Source organism: Oncorhynchus nerka, linkage group LG20 (assembly GCF_034236695.1).
Source record: "Oncorhynchus nerka isolate Pitt River linkage group LG20, Oner_Uvic_2.0, whole genome shotgun sequence".
In the NCBI taxonomy this organism is placed as follows: domain Eukaryota; kingdom Metazoa; phylum Chordata; class Actinopteri; order Salmoniformes; family Salmonidae; genus Oncorhynchus; species Oncorhynchus nerka.
This window is the reverse complement of record NC_088415.1, coordinates 87542955-87565014: the sequence shown is the minus strand read 5'-3', so window position 1 is coordinate 87565014 and position 22060 is coordinate 87542955. Positions and strand designations below refer to the sequence as shown.

The following is a 22060-nucleotide window of genomic DNA, read 5'->3' as shown; positions in this document are numbered from 1 at the left end:
CAACGGTCTGTCAGCAATGACTGGTGGGGGGGTGGGGGCACGATAACTGGGGAGGAGAGGGGAGTGATTGGTTATTCAAGGTCCCGGGCAAGCCTGCCTCAACATGGGGGAAATAAAGATGTGGGGATGAGCTGTTCACACACACACACTCATTTGTTTTGCTACTAAAGCTCAATGAGTGTGTATCATGAGACTAAGCCAAATGTGTGACTACGGTCTCTTTAGAATGTAGAGCAACAGATGTTAGAAGAACATCAACAACTCATTATCACAGAGTCACAGCCGGAGTAATAGAGACATTCCTTCATGCATAACACACCATGGAGACTATGAATATCAATGACAGACAGACAGACAGACAGACAGACAGACAGACAGACAGACAGACAGACAGACAGACAGACAGACAGACAGACAGAGCTCAGAGCTGGGAAATCTCAGACTTCCGACTTCAGTGCGTTCAAGACAACAGGGAATTCAGGGGAAAACAAACTGAGCACTGACTGGGAAAATTCATTTTGAACGGTCATCCAACTCGGAATTCCAAATGGGGAACTCTGGCCTCTTTCTAGCGCTCAGACTTTCTGACCTCTTTTTTTTCCCTGAGTTCCCAGTTGTCTTGAAAGCACTATAATACCGCACAAGGGACGAAATGACAGGCTACTTTGACACTGAGATCAGTGAAAACGACCTTGTCTTGAATCCATCAGTAGCCCAGGCCTAGGTGTGTGGAGACATATTGTATGATACAATATGAGAAGGAAATTATAGTTCTTAAAATGCTTTCCAGTTTCACTGACTCACCCAATGATGCGCAGCTCACTAGCTGGTGATGTCATATGGGCTCGTGCCAAAAGCCTTTCTCTCTCTTGTTTAACTTTTTAGACAATATTTGGAAGATTATCAAAAATTTTGGTAGCCTGCAGCTGGCAGATTATAGTCTTCTCTTTTCAGCAGGAGCAATTTGCAACCTTTTTTCCCCGCGATTGTAGACTATTTGAAATATTGTGAAAGGCCAGTTTTGTCTGCATGCTGTATGTTGACAGAGATTTGCAGCTCGTTCCTGACTGTAGGCTATGCCTATTTATTGGGCTACACTCCACAACTAGGTTATTATTTTTTAATAGGCTATGTATCCTCTGTGGCAGGACAATTAAGGAAGAGGCAACTTGAATGAACTTTGATTGAAAAAAGTAACAATTATTTTTCATGCCAGGAGAAATACCGGATCAGGCCAAATAGGTTCCAGAACAAAACAGTCCAAAACGGAGAGGTGTCGGATCCTGTTCTGGCAGGAATTAAGTACTGGTGGTTACACCAGATACTGACTGGTTTTTATGATCTACGCCCCACAGATATATATTTTTTTGCATATCTGTATTCCCAGTCATGTGAAAACCATTGATTAGGGCTTCATTCTTTTTTTCAATGGACTGATTTCTTATATGAACTGTAACTCAGTAAAATTGTTTAAATTGTTGCATGTTGTGTTTATATTTTTGTTCAGTATATGTTGGCTCTGTATATTATAGCAATTAACACTTAGGAGACAGACAGACAGAGAGACAGAGAGACAGACAGACAGACAGACAGACAGACAGACAGACAGACAGACAGACAGACAGACAGACAGACAGACAGACAGACAGACAGACAGACAGACAGACAGACAGACAGACAGACAGAGAGAAAGAGAGAGAGAGAGAGAGAGAGAAAGACAGAGAGAGAGAGAGAGAGAGAGAGAGGAATTGGGATGGGGAAGAGGTAAAGAGAGAGTGATTGGGATAAAGAGATTAAAACAAAGGGATGGTGCGGGAAGAGAGGGTGTCAGACAACCTGTAATAATGGCAGCATGAGCTCCTACCACAGTTCAGCTTGCTTCTGTACAACATAATATGTCAGAAATAACTTATCAAATGTGTGAGAGATGGTGTGTTTTAAATGTATTTTTCAGTGATCAGTGAGAGATGGTGTGTTTTAAATGTATTTTTCAGTGATTAGTGAGAGATGGTGTGTTTTAAATGTATTTTTCAGTGATCAGTGAGATATCCAAGGGAGAGAGAATCAAAGATGAAGACTGAGCCAGAACAGAGCTGAAAGATTATTTTCCCACAATTCATGTGGGATATGATGGCGTCAGCACTTGGCCCAGATCAAGCTGTCTGTCTCTCTCTCTCTCACACACACTGGTCTACTTGTACACATACGAATGTCTCTCTCTCTCTCTCTCACACACACACACACACACACACACACACACACACACACACACACACACACACACACTAACTCCCTTACTAAAAGAGCAGTTTATTGATTAGCTTGATTGAATTAATGAAATGGAAGTAATGAAATTGTAATAACATGACCAGACAGTCCACTTACATGACTGTTCCACGTATGAATCCTGTGCTAATGATTTCCTCTGAGGGAAATACTACTACACATCGGAGGGAAGGACAACTGTGACCCCAGTGGATTAATTGCAATGAAGGATGTGAAGCCTGTCGTGAAACAGAAACCAGCACAGATACTGCAGTATTACAGACAGTATGAGGCACTAGATCAAATAGCTTTTATTGCTCCTGTCTGTAACCTGTACAAGTGAGTAGTGTGAAATGGAAGTTTTTTTTGCATGTCCCACTCAGAGTGGGGTCACAGCCAGGGAAGCAGCATTATTGACGGTGATCCTGGAGCAATTAGGGTTAAGTGCCTTGCTCAAAGGGGCAGACCAAACCCATGTTTTAACTCGTCAGCTCTGGGATTCAAACTAGCAACCTATTGGTTACTGGCCCACCGCTCTAACCGCTAGGCTACCTTCCGCACACTAGGGCTGATGATGTCATGACTCCAGTCTGTTGCTTTTACTTTAAGGGGGAGTGGGGGACTCTTACTTTGACACTATGGTGTCTACTTTAAAATACAGGAGACATCGATCACCACATTCTTTTGGAGAGATTGGAAACCCAAATTGGTCTACACGGACATGTTCTGGCCTGGTTTAGATCTTATCTGTCGGAAAGATATCAGTTTGTCTCTGTGAATGGTTTGTCCTCTGACAAATCAACTGTAAATTTCGGTGTTCCTCAAGGTTCCGTTTTAGGACCACTATTGTTTTCACTATATATTTTACCTCTTGGGGATGTTATTCGAAAACATAATGTAAACTTTCACTGCTATGCGGATGACACACAGCTGTACATTTCAATGAAACATGGTGAAGCCCCAAAATTGCCCTCGCTAGAAGCATGTGTTTCAGACATAAGGATGTGGATGGCTGCAAACTTTCTACTATTAAACTCGGACAAAACAGAGATGCTTGGTTCTAGGTCCCAAGAAACAAAGAGATCTTCTGTTGAATCTGACAATTAATCTTAATGGTTGTACAGTCGTCTCAAATAAAACTGTGAAGGACCTCGGCGTTACTCTGGACCCTGATCTCTCTTTTGAAGAACATATCAAGACCATTTCGAGGACAGCTTTTTTCCATCTACGTAACATTGCAAAAATCAGAAACTTTCTGTCCAAAAATGATGCAGAAAAATTAATCCATGCTTTTGTCACTTCTAGGTTAGACTACTGCAATGCTCTACTTTCCGGCTACCCGGATAAAGCACTAAATAAACTTCAGTTAGTGCTAAATACGGCTGCTAGAATCCTGACTAGAACCAAAAAATTTGATCATATTACTCCAGTGCTAGCCTCTCTACACTGGCTTCCTGTCAAAGCAAGGGCTGATTTCAAGGTTTTACTGCTAACCTACAAAGCATTACATGGGCTTGCTCCTACCTATCTCTCTGATTTGGTCCTGCCGTACATACCTACACGTACGCTACGGTCACAAGACGCAGGCCTCCTAATTGTCCCTAGAATTTCTAAGCAAACAGCTGGGGGCAGGGCTTTCTCCTATAGAGCTCCATTTTTATGGAACGGTCTGCCTACCCATGTCAGAGACGCAAACTCGGTCTCAACCTTTAAGTCTTTACTGAAGACTCATCTCTTCAGTGGGTCATATGATTGAGTGTAGTCTGGCCAGGGGTGGGAAGGTGAACGGAAAGGCTCTGGAGCAACGAACCGCCCTTGCTGTCTCTGCCTGGCCGGTTCCCCTCTTTCCACTGGGATTCTCTGCCTCTAACCCTGTTACGGGGGCTCTCTCATGCCGTCCCTGGGGGGGGTGCGTCACCTGAGTGGGTTGATTCACTGTTGTGGTCAGCCTGTCTGGGTTGGCGCCCCCCCCTTGGGTTGTGCCGTGGCGGAGATCTTTGTGGGCTATACTCGGCCTTGTCTCAGGATGGTAAGTTGGTGGTTGAAGATATCCCTCTAGTGGTGTGGGGGCTGTGATTTGGCAAAGTGGGTGGGGTTATATCCTTCCTGTTTGGCCCTGTCCGGGGGTGTCCTCGGATGGGGCCACAGTGTCTCCTGACCCCTCCTGTCTCAGCCTCCAGTATTTATGCTGCAGTAGTTTATGTGTCGGGGGCTAGGGTCAGTTTGTTATATCTGGAGTACTTCTCCTGTCCTATTCGGTGTCCTGTGTGAATCTAAGTGTGCGTTCTCTAATTCTCTCCTTCTCTCTTTCTTTCTCTCTCTCGGAGGACCTGAGCCCTAGGACCATGCCCCAGGACTACCTGACATGATGACTCCTTGCTGTCCCCAGTCCACCTGGCCATGCTGCTGCTCCAGTTTCAACTGGCCTGGGCCCTAGGACCATGTCCCAGGACTACCTGACATGATGACTTCTTGCTGTCCCCAGTCAACCTGGCCATGCTGCTACTCCAGTTTCAACTGACCTGAGCCCTAGGACCGTGCCACAGGACTACCTGACATGATGACTCCTTGCTGTCCCCAGTCCACCTGACTGTGCTGCTGCTCCAGTTTCAACTGTTCTGCCTTATTATTATTCGACCATGCTGGTCATTTATGAACATTTGAACATCTTGGCCATGTTCTGTTATAATCTCTACCCGGCACAGCCAGAAGAGGACTGGCCACCCCACATAGCCTGGTTCCTCTCTAGGTTTCTTCCTAGGTTTTGGCCTTTCTAGGGAGTTTTTCCTAGCCACCGTGCTTTTACACCTGCATTGCTTGCTGTTTGGGGTTTTAGGCTGGGTTTCTGTACAGCACTTTGAGATATCAGCTGATGTACGAAGGGCTATATAAATAAATTTGATTTGATTTGACTTACTTAAGACACTGTGGCTTCTACTTTAAAATACAGGAGACTTTTACTTAGACACTGTGGCTTCTACTTTAAAATACAGAAGACTCTTACTTTGACACCGTGGCCCACGTCGTCCAGCAGTGTGTAGTCGATGGGCTTCCTGATGTACCGGACCGGCCGCTCAATGTTGCCGGGGGCAATGATCTTGTGCGTGCGCGACGTGTTCTTATTGGTGGTCAGTATGCCAATCTCTCGCCTCGCCACCTTCTCCTTGTGTATGTCCACCGTCTGGATGGAGGGATGGAGAGAGAAAGACATAGAGAGAGAGAGCGAAAGAGACAGAGACAGAGAGGCAGAGAGAAGGAGAGGATTAGAAACCAGGAAGAGGAAGGAGTGCTGTGACTTTACGCTGTCTGGTGTGTTTGTCATAGATGTTTACTACAATCATTACATGTTGCTATGCCTGTTTAATACATCCATTAATTCATGTTTATGGCAGCATTAAGTAAGCTTATAAACGTTTTATACTGATGGACTTGAATGCCAGTATTTGATATTTAGTCACCGAGGACATAACAGCATTATTCATCCCATAGAAGTTTAAATATACAGCTTCTTTCCAGTATTCTACAATCCTGGATCTGGGGACCGACAGTGAGCAGATTTTTGTTCCAGACCAGTATTAAAGGGATACTGTGAGATTCTGGAATGTATCTGCGTGCAGTGTGAAGGAAGTTAGCGGTAGTTTCACGAGCCAATGCTAACTAGCATTGCTACAGTACCTGCAGACTTCCAGTCATTGTGCTAATGCTCGTTAGCATTGGCTAGTGAAACTACCCTTAACTTCTTTCATACTGCATGCAAACCCTCACGTGGGGGAGCCAACAACAACAACAAAAAATTGAAAAAGAATTGTGCATTTTGTCCGTACATCCACAGGCTATGGGATGGTAGTTAGCAAAGTTCACAGAGTGCACACAACACTAAATACTTACTCCAAGCTAGCTAACCACTTTATTATAATTAAATCACAATGGATTAGCTAGTTTTCATGAAACAACTGCCTGTGTTAACTACCGAGTTAGTGCAGTGTCCTTAGCTATGTTGATGTTAGCTAGCTAGCGAATATGCTAACGTTAGCTAGCTAGCTAAACATTTGGCTATGGGCTGGCACTGGCAGTATGGGATTGTGGAGAGTGAATTAAACTGTTTCTTTGTCATCTTGCTAGGTAGTTATCTAGCTGTGGCCATCTGGCTAAGTATCAACAAGGCCTTTCGACAAAATAGCAACATTAGCGCAGATTTATGTATTTATTTCATTTAACCTTTATTTAACTAGGCAAGTCAGATAGCTTGGAATCTTGCCCATAAGCAATACGCACGGATATGCATTTGCCAAACAACGCTACTGTCACCTTCTGGTTTGGAGTATTTTAACAAGACTGAGTGGCTGAGGACTTCCAAGTTCTTTGCTGTGTGAACGCAAAACAGATTGACTGACGACACTCTGTTCAGAGGTGCGAAGTACTGTTGGCAGGCAAACGTGTGTGTGTGTGTGTGTGTGTCTGTGTGTGTGCGTGACCCTGGGCAATGAGGTCACACTTCATTCACTATTCATCCAGCTGGGTTAAGTACTCTTTAGTGCTTCCCATTGCTGTAGGGGATAGAGATGGAGAACAAGTGCGAGATAAAGAGATCTTTAATAGACAGGGAGTTCATTTGACTCTCTGGATGACCTTATAAAGAAGTCCCTGAGTTGCTGCCACACAAACGTCTCTGTGTTCGATACTACACATTTGTGCTGTGTGATAAAAATAGCAAACATGGTCGTAACTTCTTTCCGGGGGAAACCAAATGGTCACGCCCAGATATAGCTGGAAACAGGCCCATTTCCTGTCGGAATCAGAGCGTGGGCTCACAAACTAAAAGTTCCTACAGAAAGAGGTTGGCAGAAGAGTGGGGCAAGAGACCAACGGATAGAAAATGTTGACAGAAGATGAGAATGAGAGGACAGGAAAGAGAGGAAGAAATAAAGAAAGAAAATAGATACTGAAAGGTTTAGCTTTGTGGTTAAAAGTGTGTTAGTTCTACTGTTATTGTTCAGTTGGTCGTTAAAGGGGTGTTCTATATTCTCTGTAGATTGGATCTTCATTTGGTTGTATACCACAAACAGCACCGCCATTAGAGAAGAGCTGCTAAATCATTTTGACCACTGATGAAAAGCTACTGTAACAGAGGTGGTTCTGTGAGCTTGTGCGATGATTAACCTTAACATTGACGTTTGCTGCCGGGGCTAATTGGGCTTTAGCTCAGAGGGTTAACACACGGCGATCTGGGTTCGATATCAGGTGATCTGGGTTTAATATCAGGTCAATCCACGCTTGTCTGTTGAAAACACATTCAACCAGAAGTTTGTGTACAGACGGCTTTGAGAGTGTCTAGACACAGATAATGCAATCTAACTTTTGAGGGTACAACTCTCTCTCTCTCTCTCTCTCTAGCAACAGTTCTGGTGTAATCTCTTCACTCTGATAAACATCTGGATGGTATTTAAAAGGCCGTTATCTCCCAGGAACAGACGGCAGCTACGCTCCGAGAACAACCAGCCAGCACATCACAGAACATATGTTACATTGCCAAAGCAAGTGAAATAGATAGTAAACAAAAGTGAAATAAACTATTAAAATTAACAGTAAACATTACACTCCAAAATAATAAAGACATTTCAAATGTCATATTATGTGCAAATAGTTAAAGTACAAAAGGTAAAATAAATCAACATAAATATGGGTGTTTGTTCTTCACTGATCGCCCTTTTCTTGTGGCAAAAGGTCACAAGTATTGCTTCTGTGATGGCACACTGTGGTATTTCACTCGGTAGATATGGGAGTTGATCAAAATTGGATTTGTTTTCAAATTATTTGTGGATCTGAGTAATCTAAGGGAAATATGTGTCTCTAATATGGTCATACATTTGGCAGGAGTTTAGGAAGTGCAGCTCTCTCTCTCTCTCTCTCTCTCTCTCTCTCTCTCTCTCTCTCAAAAGTCTGGGTATGTCTTTGGATGGGAAATGTTAAGGATGTCAAAATCATCTCTATTGTACCAACAAAAAAAAAAAAATAATTCTGGAGCCCTATTCTGTTGGTCAAATTTAAAAGTCTAATCATTAGTTTAATTATCAACCCAAAATTCATGACATACACTGGATTAGGTTGCATATTACATTTACATTTACATTTAAGTCATTTAGCAGACGCTCTTATCCAGAGCGACTTACAAATTGGTGCGTTCACCTTAAGACATCCAGTGGAACAGCCACTTTACAATAGTGCATCTAAATCTTTTAAGGGGGGTGAGAAGGATTACTTTATCCTATCCTAGGTATTCCTTAAAGAGGTGGGGTTTCAGGTGTCTCCGGAAGGTGGTGATTGACTCCGCTGTCCTGGCGTCGTGAGGGAGTTTGTTCCACCATTGGGGGGCCAGAGCAACGAACAGTTTTGACTGGGCTGAGCGGGAACTGTACTTCCTCAGTGGTAGGGAGGCGAGCAGGCCAGAGGTGGATGAACGCAGTGCCCTTGTTTGGGTGTAGGGCCTGATCAGAGCCTGGAGGTACTGAGGTGCCGTTCCCCTCACAGCTCCGTAGGCAAGCACCATGGTCTTGTAGCGGATGCGAGCTTCAACTGGAAGCCAGTGGAGAGAGCGGAGGAGCGGGGTGACGTGAGAGAACTTGGGAAGGTTGAACACCAGACGGGCTGCGGCGTTCTGGATGAGTTGTAGGGGTTTAATGGCACAGGCAGGGAGCCCAGCCAACAGCGAGTTGCAGTAATCCAGACGGGAGATGACAAGTGCCTGGATTAGGACCTGCGCCACTTCCTGTGTGAGGCAGGGTCGTACTCTGCGGATGTTGTAGAGCATGAACCTACAGGAACGGGCCACCGCCTTGATGTTAGTTGAGAACGACAGGGTGTTGTCCAGGATCACGCCAATGTTCTTAGCGCTCTGGGAGGAGGACACAATGGAGTTGTCAACCGTGATATCAAAATATCTGGAATCATTCCTGCTTGGACGTGTTAGATGTAACAATGTATTTAATGAGTACCACGTCAGTACTCTATTACACCTCTTAAGAAGTACTGTGAATTCATTTATTAGATGATTACACATGATTCTATGTTTCTATTTGGTTATTGGATCTCGACCCAATCATCTCGACCCAAACCCAGTGGCACCGGGGGAAACACTGAAGACTGGAGCCCTGGAGAGGATTTGGCCAAATCACTTCCAATGACTGTTCCAATGGCGAACGCAGCCTAATCCTTCTACACAGAAAAGGCGATGACAAGGCTAGTGGGTCGTCATAGAGATGGAGGAATCAGTCAGTCATGGAAACGATGAATGAGTTCATCAGGGGACTGTTGACAATCTATGAGTCAAAGTAAAGGGGGGTGAATCAAGGACAGATGTGTGAACGGAAACCTTGGTCAGAGTAAGGGGGTGGGGGTGAATCGAAGATAGGTGTGTGAACAGAAACCTTGGTCAGAGTAAGGGGGTGGGGGTGAATCGAGGATAGGTGTGTGAACAGAAACCTTGGTCAGAGTAAAGGGGGTGGGGGTGAATCGAGGATAGGTGTGTGAACAGAAACCTTGGTCAGAGTAAGGGGGGTGGGGGGTGAATCGAGGATAGGTGTGTGAACAGAAACCTTGGTCAGAGTAAGGGGAAGGGGGGGCATTAGTGATGTGATTAAGACCAGTGACTGGTGCTTTTGGGAGGCATGTAATTAAATGTCTGCGTTTAGTCTTTGGTTTGGGGCCACCAATTCAAACTAAATATTGTCAGCGTTTTGATATAGATGATCTTGCTTATGAAAATAGATTGCTGTTAGATCGCAGTATAACTACAGTATAGTACAGTATAACGGCAGTATAGCACAGTATAGTGCAGTATAACGGCAGTATAGCACAGTATTAATGTAGTATAGTGCAGTATAGTACAGTATAACAGCAGTATAACTGCAGTATAGTAGTGTAGTGCAGTATAAAGGCAGTATAGTGCAGTATAGTACAGTATAACCGCGGTATAGTACAGTATAACTGCAGTATAGTGCAGTATAACTGCAGTATAGTGCAGTATAACCACAGTATAACTGCAGTATAGTGCAGTATAACCACAGTATAGCGCACTATAACCAAGGTATAACTGCAGTATAGTACAGTATAAAGGCAGTATAACTGCAGTATAGTGCAGTATAACCACATTATAACTGCAGTATAGTACAGTATAACCACAGTATAGTGCAGTATAACTGCAGTATAGCGCACTATAACCATAGTATAACTGCAGTAGAGATCAGTATAAAGGCAGTATAACTGCAGTATAGTACAGTATAAAGGCAGTATAACTGCAGTATAGTACAGTATAAAGACAGTATAACTGCAGTATAGATCAGTATAAAGGCAGTATAACTGCAGTATAGTACAGTATAAATGCAGTATAACTGCAGTATAGTACAGTATAAAGGCAGTATAGTACAGTATAAAGGCAGTATAACTGCAGTATAGTACAGTTTAAAGGCAGTATAACTGCAGTATAGTACAGTATAAAGGCAGTATAACTGCAGTATAGATCAGTATAAAGGCAGTATAACTGCAGTATAGTACAGTATAAAGGCAGTATAACTGCAGTATAGTACAGTATAAAGGCAGTATAACTGCAGTATAGTACAGTATAAAGGCAGTATAACTGCATCCAAAATAGCACCTTTCTTTTTACAATTGCTGCATCCAAAATACCAATCGACTGCAGTTATTACTGCAGTTTCAAAACCGCAATCTTTTTGTTGTAAGGGTATTGTACATTCTTTATGCACGAACAGCAGAGTTGTACCTAAATCGAACTGGGCTGCAACTAGATTTCACAGCATTAGTTAGACCCTCTTTTTGAGATCTGAGGTTCATTTAGTTGGTTCCAAGTTTTGCAATGTTTTCTTCATTTTGAACGCAGCCTGGTTGTCAATGTGCCTCATTAGAGGGCTGGTTGTCCATGGTTACACAAAGCACTATGGTTTCCGGGGAAACTTGCTCAGTCAAAACAACAGAAGTTGTTAGCTGGACCTTTTTATTATGGTCTGTCTTGCCTACATTCCTCATGTTAAAACCTTCATCAGAGGTTAACACTGTAACTCCTCTCTTTATGTCTCACGTAATTCTGACAGAAAATGTTCCCAACAAGAGAAAATACCTTTTCTTCATCCAACAATAGCGTGTGAAAATTGGAATGTCTTTGAGATGTACAACCATAGAATTAGGAATTAGAATACGGTAAATTTAATACATGAAGTAATAAAATGTAGAATAGAGTAATTTAATAGGATCTCTATGTGAACAACAGCTTTGGCTATTTTTTCATGAGACTTATTTCTCCCAGAGAAAAGGGTATATTTTTAAGAGATAATAATAATTGCTCATTTTGATGTAAACATTCTCATTCATGATTATGCATTGTTGTTCCAGCAGGCGGCCTAACTGAAAGCCTTGTCCAATGGTTACTGTTGAAAAGAACGTACAATGACAATTCGGTATTAGTTAGATAGCATAGACTGCGGTATCTAACTAATAATAAATTGTCATTGTACATGAGATCATTCAGTTACCAGTAGTTAGATATTAACTTAATGTAACGGTTTTCTTGAGGTGAAGGAGAGGCGGACCAAAGCGCAGCGTTGTTGTTTTGATTCATGTTTAATAAATCACTTCACATGAACAAACTAACAAAAAACAAGAAACGTGAAAACCCAAAACAGTCCTATCTGGTGCAAACACAGAGACAGGAACAATCACCCACAAACACACAGTGAAACCCAGGCTACCTAAGTATGCTTCTCAATCAGAGACAACTAATGACACCTGCCTCTGATTGAGAACCATACTAGGCCGAAACATAGAAATACCCAAATCATAGAAAAACAAACATAGACTGCCCACCCCAACTCACGCCCTGACCATACTAAATAATGACAAAACAAAGGAAATAAAGGTCAGAACGTGACACTTAATGAGTAAAACCAAATTCAATAATGAGGAAGCTGTGCTTTGCTGAGTGACAAGTCATCTCATGTTCAACAGGAGGGGACAGGCCCCAGAAATGGTATTTCCTAAGAGAAACCCGGCAGTTAATGGATCACTGGAGCAACATTTGAAAGATGGGCAACGCTGCCCTAAGCCACTTTACTTGGTCAAGACTGGTCCGCTTGGTCAAGACTGGTCCGCTTGGTCAAGACTGGTCCGCTTGGTCAAGACTGGTCCGCTTGGTCAAGACTGGGGTAATTTTGCTACAAGCTGTTCATAGGAATTAATCTCTCACCAAGTGTGCAATGGCGTTTCCCACCCAAACCTCCTCAAAGCTAAGGTTGGAAATCCCAATCCCTGGAAAGCCTCATTGATCAGCATGCTCTAGTGCGAACTAGACCGTAAAAACACCTGAATCGACAACTCATCTCACCTCCTGCCCAATAGGTGGATGCTACATCGCTTCAACCGTGATCCGATACAGCCGTGATACAGAATATCATCAATACGAAACAAAAGCAATAGCTCGCAAGGACCAGAGAGCTACAGAAGCTAGCTTATTGGTCTATTTATCATTTCTCTACAAAGAGGACTCGTCTCAGTGCATATACATGCAGTTCCATTACTAAGGTGGATGAAACACAGATCCTCCCCAACCCACAAGGGGAAAAAAATTACATTTCAATCTATTTAACGTCATGTAAAATGTATTTAAAATACATGTAGATACAGCGTCTTGTGAAAGTCTACACACCCCTTACACAGGTTTCACATTTTGCTGTCTTAAAATTAAATCTAAAAAGGGATTTTTCTATATTTTACAAAACCTACTCCACAATTTCAAAATGATTTATTTTTTAAATCAACCAAAGACGTCTTGATTGCATATGTCTTCACACACCAGAGTTAACACTTGGTCTGAACACTTGTGTAAATGTGATATTTCAGTTTTTTTATATATAAATTTGCAACAATTTCTAAAAACCTATATTTGCTTTGTCATTATGGGGTATTGTGTGTAGATTGATGAGAGGGGAAAAAACAATTTAATCAATTTTAGAATAAGGCTGTAACGTAACAAAATGGGGAAAAAGTTAAGGGGTCTGAATACTTTCCGAATGCACTGTATGTATGTATGTATGTATGTATGTATGTATGTATGTATGTATGTATGTATGTATGTATGTACAGTGGGGCAAAATAGTCACTGCTCTAGAGGAGATCTGCATGGAGGAATGGGCCAAAATACCAGCAACAGTGTGTGAAAACCTTGTGAAGAGTTACAGAAAACGTTTGACCTCTGTCATTGCCAACAAAGGGTAAATAACAAAGTATTGAGATAAACTTTTGTTGTTGACCAAATACTTATTTTCCACCATAATTTGCAAATAAATTCATTAAAAATCCTACAATGTGATTTTCGGGATTTTTTTCTCTCATTTTGTCTGTCATAGTTGAAGTGTACCTATGATGAAAATTACAGGCCTCTCTCATCTTTTTAAGTGGGAGAACTTGCACAATTGGTGGCTGACTAAATACTTTTTTGCCCCACTGTGTATACTACCGTTCAAACGTTTGGGGTCAATAAATGTCCTTGTTTTCCATAACAACATACATGAAATGAGTTGCAAAATTAATAGGAAATGTAGTGAAGACGTTGACAAGGTTATAAATAATGATTTTTAATTGAAATAATTGTGTCCTTAAAACTTTGCTTTTGTAAAAGAATCCTCCATTTGCAGCAATTACAGCCTTGCAGACCTTTGTCATTCTAGTTGTCAATTTGTTGAGGTAATCTGAAGAGATTTCACCCCATGCTTCCTGAAGCACCTCCCACAGATTGGATTGGCTTGATGGGCACTCCCATCACCATATGGTCAAGCTGCTCCCACAACAGCTCAATAGGGTTGAGATCCGGTGACTATGCAGGTCACTCCATTAAGACAGAATACCAGCTGACTGCTTCTTCCCTAAATAGTTATTGCATAGTTTGGAGCTGTGCTTTGGGTCATTGTCCTGTTGTAGGAGGAAATTGGCTCCAATTAACATCCGTCCACAGGGTATGGCATGGCGTTGCAAAAGGGAGTGACAGCCTTCCTTCTTCATGGTCCCTTTTACCCTGTACAAATCTCCCACTTTACCACCACGAGATCTTCAGTTTCTTGGCAATTTCTCGCATGGAATAGACTTCATTTCTCAGAACATGAATAGACTGACGAGTTTTAGAAGAAAGTACTTTGTTTCTGGCCATTTCTGGCCTGTAATCGAACCCACAAATGCTGATCCTCCAGATACTCAATAAGTCTAAAGAAGGCCAGTTTTATTGCCTCTTTAAATCAGATCAATAGTCTTCAGCTGTGCTAACATAATTGCAAAAGGGTCTAATGATCAATTAGCCTTTTAAAATGATAAACTTGGATTAGCCAACACAACGTGCCATTGGAACACAGGAGTGCTCTGTACATCTATGTAGATATTCCATTACAAATCTGCAATTTCCAGCTACAATAGTCACTTACAACATTAACAATGTCTACACTGTATTTCTGATCAATTTGACGTTATATTAATGGACCAAAAATTCAGCTTTTCTTTCAAAAACAAGGACATTTCTAAGTGACCACAAACATTTTTATAGTACCAGTCAATAGTTTGGACACACCTACTCATTCAAGGGTTTTTCTTTATTTTTTACTATTTTCTACATTGTAGAATAATAGTGAAGACTTCAAAACTATGAAATAACTCATATGGAATCATGTAGTAACCAAAAAAGTGTAAACAAATCAAAATACATTTTATATTTGAGATTCTTCAAAGTAGCCACACTTTGCCTTGATGACAGATTTGCACACTCTTGGCATTCTCTCAACCATCTTCATGAGGTAGTCACCTGGAATGTCTTTCAATTAACCTCTCTAGGTTATGTGGGATGCTAGTGTCCCATCTGGCCAACATCCAGTGAGATTGCAGAGCGCCAAATTCAAATACAGAAATACTCATTTATAAAAATTCAGAAAACAAAACATATTTTACATAGGTTTAAAGATGAACTTCTTGTGAATCCAACCACGGTGTCAGATTTTTAAAATGCTTTACGGCGAAAGCATATTTTAGATTATTTGAGAACATAGCCCAGTTCACAAATTATTACAAACAGTAACCAGCCAAGCAGAAGCGTTACAAAACTCAGAAATAAAGATAAAATTAATCCCTTACCTTTGATGATCTTCATATGGTGCCACTCAGAAGACATTCATTTACTCAATAAATGTTCCTTTTGTTCGATAAAGTCTCTTTATATCCAAAAACCTCTGTTTTGTTTGAGCGTTTTCTTCAGTAATCCACAGGCTGAAACGCAGTCAAAACAGGCAGTCAAAAAAAATCCAAATTGTATCCGTAAAGTTCATAGAAACATGTCAAACAATGTTTATATTCAATCCTCAGGTTGTTTTTAGCCTAAATGATCTATAATATTTCAACCAGACAATAACATTGTTAATATAAAAGGTAAACAAGAAATCCACTCTTGGGATTGCGCATGAAAAAGCTCTGTGACACGGCAGTGTCCACTCATTCAGACTGCTCTTACTCCCTCATTTTTCAGAACACACGCCTGAAACAATTTCTAAAGACTGTTGACATCTAGTGGAAGGCATAGGAACTGAAAATTGAGTCCTAAGTCAATGGATACTGTAATGGCATTGAATAGAAAACTACAAGTGCAGTCGCAAAAACCATCAAGCGTGATGATGAAACTGGCTCCCATGAGGGCCGCCACAGGAAAGGAAGACCCAGAATTACCACTGCTGCAGAGGATACGTTCATTCGACTTACCAGCCTCATAAATTGCAGCTCAAATAAATGCTTCACAGAGTTCAAGTAACAGACACATCTCAACATCAACTATTCAGAGGAGACTGTGTGAATCAGGCCTTCATGGTCGAATTGCTGCAAAGAAACCACCACTAAAGGACACCAATAAGAAGAAGATACTTGCTTGGGCCAAGAAACACAGACAATGGACAAAAAGACAGTCAAAATCTGTCCTTTGGTCTGATGACTCGAAACTTGAGATTTTTGGTTCCAACCGCCGTGTCTTTGTGAGACGCAGAGTAGGTGAATGATGATCTCCGCATGTGTCGTTCCCACCGTGAAGCATGGAGGAGATGTGATGGTGCAGGGGTACTTTGCTGGTGACACTGTCTGTGATTTATTTAGAATTCAAGACACACTTAACCAGCATGTCTACCACAGCATTCTGCAGCAATATACCATGAACAGGACAATGACCCAACACACCTCCAGGTCTATTTGACCAAGAAGGAGAGTGATGGAGTGCTGCATCAGATGACCTGGCCTCCACAATCACCCGACCTCAACCCAATTGAGATGGTTTGGGATGACTTTGACCGCAGAATGAAGGAAAAGCAGCCAACAAGTGCTCAGCATATGTGGGAACTCCTTCAAGACTGTTGGAAAAGCATTCCAGGTGAAGCTGGTTGAGAGAATGCCAAGAGTGTGCAAAGCTGTCATCAAGGCAAATATTTAGATTTGTTTAACACTTTTTTGGTTACTACATGATTCCATATGTGTTATTTCATAGAATGATGTCTTCACTATTATTCTACAATGTAGAAAATAGTAAAAAATTAAGAAAAACCCTGGAATGAATAGGTGTGTCCAAACATTTTGACTGGTACTATATGTATGTATGTATGTATGTATGTGTGTGTGTGTGTGTATATGCGTGTGTGTGTATATATGTGTGTGTCTAAGCCTGTGTATGTTTGTCTCTCCTGACCTGAGAGATGTGGTTGATGGAGGACTCCATCCGGCGCAGCTGCGAGGCCTGGATGTCCAGCAGCTGCAGCACGTTGTTGGCTAAGGCATTGATCTGGTAGGCCACGCTGGCCAGGGACTGGGTGGTGTAGGCTTTCGTCTCCTCCAGAGCTTTCCTCTTGTCCTGGGCCTAGAAGATGATGAAGAAGATGACGAAAAAGAAGATGAAGATTACTTTGTTGTCCAATTGTACACAAGCTGTAATGGATACGTTACTTCCCCTCTAAAAGACACAGAGGTTAGAGCAAGGAGAAAGAGCACCGTGTACATTACACCGTCTACATTTAATTCAATAAAGCTCTATCGACAGGCAACACGGTATATACACTGAGTATACCATACACCAGGAACACCTTCCTAATATTGAGTTGCACCCCCCCCCATGTGCAGAGCAATGCAGGCTGGGTATGAGAGTGGAATTCACAGCCACTTCCGAACAGACAGGTGCACATTGGGATGTTTGCCTCCGATAATGCTGGGACATTGGTTAGGAAGCGGGTCTCTCCCTGCTGCAACAGTCTGAGGCTACAGTCATTGCTCATACACACAGTTCCGTATGCAGTACAGGCCTACGTGAATGAAGACTACACACCAGACGCACAGCAGACCTGGGTTCAAATACTTTTAAAAATAATTTCAAATCATTTATCTGTACTTGATTAAGCTTGCCTGTCTTAATGTACCAATAGAATAGCTCCTAAACTTTATGCCCCACCACATCTTGCCCTCCCGGCAGACTAGAGCAAACACGAAAAGGTATCTGAACGATCGGGGTCGATACAACAAACCGTGCTACTGGTTACTGTGATGCTGTGTCAACAGAACATGTCCTGTATGTGCACAACGTATCAAAGCAAGTCCATACAGAAAAGCACATTGTGCAGACAAATAGATTCTGCCAACAACACATACCCGCACAAATACAGATGTTTCAAAAGCCTTGTTCTTATGATGGGATGACATCACAAACTTGGCAAAGAATTGTACATAAACAATGGAAACACATACACACGCACACACGCACCACACACACACACAGACACACACACACTCTGGCCTTCCCTGACACTTTTCCACAGGAAGGGAGATCTCCACACCCTCCTCTGTTGACCTGGTATCAGTGATTCACTCCTTCTAGACAGGACCTGGTATCAGTGATTCACTCCTTCTAGACAGGACCTGGTATCAGTGATTCACTCCGTCTAGACAGGACCTGGTATCAGTGATTCACTCCTTCTAGACAGGACCTGGTATCAGTGATTCACTCCTTCTAGACAGGACCTGGTATCAGTGATTCACTCCTTCTAGACAGGACCTGGTATCAGTGATTCACTCCGTCTAGACAGGACCTGGTATCAGTGATTCACTCCTTCTAGACAGGACCTGGTATCAGTGATTCACTCCATCTAGACAGGACCTGGTATCAGTGATTCACTCTGTCTAGACAGGACCTGGTATCAGTGATTCACTCCTTCTAGACAGGACCTGGTATCAGTGATTCACTCCGTCTAGACAGGACCTGGTATCAGTGATTCACTCCGTCTAAACAGGACCTGGTATCAGTGATTCACTCCTACTAGACAGGACCTGGTATCAGTGATTCACTCCTTCTAGACAGGACCTGGTATCAGTGATTCACTCCGTCTAGACAGGACCTGGTATCAGTGATTCACTCCTTCTAGACAGGACCTGGTATCAGTGATTCACTCCATCTAGACAGGACCTGGTATCAGTGATTCACTCTGTCTAGACAGGACCTGGTATCAGTGATTCACTCCTTCTAGACAGGACCTGGTATCAGTGATTCACTCCTTCTAGACAGGACCTGGTATCAGTGATTCACTCCTTCTAGACAGGACCTGGTATCAGTGATTCACTCTGTCTACACAGGACCTGGTATCAGTGATTCACTCTGTCTAGACAGGACCTGGTATCAGTGATTCACTCTGTCTAGACAGGACCTGGTATCAGTGATTCACTCCTTCTAGACAGGACCTGGTATCAGTGATTCACTCCTTCTAGACAGGGCCTGGTATCAGTGATTCACTCCGTCTAGACAGGACCTGGTATCAGTGATTCACTCCTTCTAGACAGGGCCTGGTATCAGTGATCACGAGCTGCTTATACATGTAGTTAGGCTCTACGCCCCCATGTAAAGCAGATTAATGTGGTTCATTTTAAGTTATTTCTCCACTTTAGTTGTGATACAAACCATATTAAAACATATAGGCCTATGGACTAGGCTACATGAGGTGTGCAACTATGATTTGAAAAAGTCACAAATAAAAGGCATTTTTGATTGAATCTTGCCTTTACATATACTCAATCAGTGGTTCCCAAACTTGTTATAGTCCCGTACCCCTTCAAACATTCAACCTCCAGCTGCGTACCCCCTCGAGCACCAGGGTCAAATGTTGTTTTTGTAAGCCTGCCACACACACACACACTATACGATACATTTATTAAACATAAAAATAAGTGTGAGTTTTTATCACAACCCGGCTCGTGGGAAGTGACAAATAGCTCTTATAGGACCAGGGCACAAATAATAATAATCAATCATTTTGCTCTTTATTTAACCATCTTACATATAAAACCTTATTTGTTCATCGTGAATAACTCACCACAGGTTAATGAGAAGGGTGTGCTTGAAAGGATGCACATAACTGCAATGTTGGGTTGTATTGGAGCGAGTCTCAGTCTTAAATCATTTTCCACACACAGACTGCCTGTATTTTCTTTTCATGCTAGTGAGGGCCGAGAATCCACAGTCTTAACAGCGCGATTTGCCAAGGCAGAATACTCTGAGCGCAGCCCAATCCAGAAATCTGGTAGTGGCTTTTGATTAAATAACACTTTCACTGAACCGCTTGTTGCAATGTCGATGAGGCTCTCTTGTTCAGATATCGGTAAGTGGACTGGAGGCAGGGCATGAAAGGGATACAAATCCAGTTGTTTGTGTCATCCGTTTCGGGAAAGTACCTGTGTAATTGTACACCCAACTCATTCAGGTGAGTCGCTATATCACATTTAACATTGTCCGCAAGCTTGAGTTCATTTGCACACAAAAAATCATACAATGATGGAAAGACCTGTGTGTTGTCCTTGTTAATGCAGACAGAGAAAAGCTCCAAATTCTTAACCTGTTGCTTCTACTCGGGACGCTTGCGTCCCAACTAGAGCTCTGGAAATGCAAATGCGCTACGCTAAATGCTAATAGTATTAGTTAAAACTCAAAAGTTCATTAAAATACACATGCAGGGTATCGAATTAAAGCTACACTCGTTGTGAATCCAGGCAACAAGTCAGATGTTTAAAATGCTTTTCGGCGAAAGCATGAGAAGCTATTATCTGATAGCATGCAACACCCCAAAAGACCCACAGGGGACGTAAACAAAATAATTAGCATTTCGGCGTTACACAAACCGCACAATAAAATAGAAAACATTCATTACCTTTCACCATCTTCTTTGTTGGCACTCCTAGATGTCCCATAAACACTATTTGGGTCTTTATTTCGATTAAATCGGTCCATATAAAGCCTAGATATCGTTATATGTAGACTGTGTGATAAACGAAAAAACATTGTTTCAAAACGTAACGTCATTTTTTAAATTCAAAAAGTCGACGATAAACTTTCACAAAACACTTCGAAATACGTTTGTAATGCAACTTTAGGTATTAGTAAACGTTAATAAGCGATAAAATTCATCAGGAGGCGATGTAAAGATCATTAGCTGTCCGTCTGGAAAAATGTCCGGCTAGAAACTCAACGAAAATATCCGGTCCTAGACCGGAGGAGATACGGTGTCCTGTATGTGTTTGACCAAGAAAAAACTCGAAGGGAAATGACAAGACTCTAGACACCGTGTGGAAGCTGTAGGTACTGCAACCTCAGTCAATTAATTGTGGTTCACCTTTATCAATGGGTTCAAGTAGCGCATGGATATATTTTCCCATTTTCAGTGATCAGTTTTTCCTGTGCTTTTCCATGTAAATGCCGTTCTGGTAAAGCCACAGCAGTGATTTAACCAGTTTTTTAAACGTCTGAGTGTTTTCTATCCACACAGACTAAGCAAATGCATATACTATATTCCTGGCATGAGTAGCAGGGCGCTGAAATGTTGCGCGATTTTTAACAGAATGTTCAAAAAAGTAGAGGGTCGACTTAAGAGGTTAATCAAAGCCTCAATTTTGTCTCGCACATTTAATATAGTTGCGGAGTGTCCGTGTAATCCTAGATTCAGATCATTCAGGCGAGAAAAAACATCACCCAGATAGGCCAGTCGTGTGAGAAACTCGTCATCGCGGAAGTGGTCAGACAAGTGAACATTTTTGTCAGTAAAGAAAACTTTAAGCTCGTCTCTCAATTCAAAAAAACTTGTCAATACTTTGCCCCTTGATAACCAGCGCACTTCTGTCTGTTGTAAAAGCGTTACATGGTCGCTGCCCATATCATTGCATAGTGCAGAAAATACACAAGAATTCAGGGGCCTTGCTTTAGCAAAGTTAACCATTTTCACTGTAGTGTCCAAAACGTCTTTCAAGCTGTCAGGCATTCCCTTGGCAGAAAGAGCCTCTCGGTGCATGCTGCAGTGTACCCAAGTGGCATCGGAAGCAACTGTTGCATGTGCATTACCACTCCACTATGTCTCCCTGTCATGGCTTTTGCGCCATCAGTACAGATAGCAACATGAGCAGCAGCTATGTTTGGCTACATACGGACCATCAGTGGAATTCCTGGGAGAGAGTAACGTTTAATGTGATTGACGAGGCTACCTGTATTTGACATTGTGTTGTTATTTCGCTGAATTGTATTTTTGGCAGTGAAACGAGGCTACTCAGGCAAGAGAGAAAAAAAACTCACCCAAATGTATAGCCCCGTTGGAAAATATAAATGAAAAAATAAAATGAATAAAAATACATGTCATCTATGCACTTAAATAGCGATTGGAGGACGCTTTTCCCTGTGGTTTATTTTCATGCCAGGTAGGCT

General features: G+C 42.1%; 1 pseudogene; it reads right to left on the bottom strand.

Moving 5' to 3' along the window:
• LOC115115267 (abl interactor 1-like) overlaps positions 1–22060 on the bottom strand; it is a 47875-nt pseudogene that overhangs the window by 14528 nt on the left and 11287 nt on the right.